This window comes from Pteropus vampyrus, unplaced genomic scaffold (genome assembly GCF_000151845.1).
Source record: "Pteropus vampyrus isolate Shadow unplaced genomic scaffold, Pvam_2.0 Scaffold665, whole genome shotgun sequence".
In the NCBI taxonomy this organism is placed as follows: domain Eukaryota; kingdom Metazoa; phylum Chordata; class Mammalia; order Chiroptera; family Pteropodidae; genus Pteropus; species Pteropus vampyrus.
In genome coordinates this window covers 71,854-72,335 of record NW_011889446.1, presented here as the reverse complement: position 1 = coordinate 72,335, position 482 = coordinate 71,854, and positions in this window count along the sequence as shown.

Here is a 482-nt window from a genome sequence, read left to right as displayed (position 1 = left end):
AACAGAGAGGTCACGGGAGGCAGGTCTCAGGTCATAGATGAACTTCTCACACACAGGTCGGTGCCAGATCGAGCTCCCGGGGACGAGGGAAAACTCCCCTCCCTACAGCTCTCGACCCGTGTGGCACCAGGGGAACCGCGGGGACCAACGGGGGCAAAAAACACGAACACGCACAGCTACGAGGAGATTCCGAGACATTATGTAGCAGGAAGAGGGCACAGTCCACCTAGCACATGAGCCCCTTCCGGGGAACGCAAGCCCACAGGGACAGTTTCCGCTCTGCACGGCCCCGATCACGGGGCACAAGCACGCGCCAGACCCCCCCATCACGGGCCATGAGCACACGCCGTCTCACAGAAATCTCGCAAGGTCACTAACATCGGCTACTCGGGGACAGCGACTTTAAAATAAATCCACAGCGTAGCCAAACAGCCTAGCTCCTGACACCATTTTTCTTGCAGGGGATCCCCAAAAACAGGATC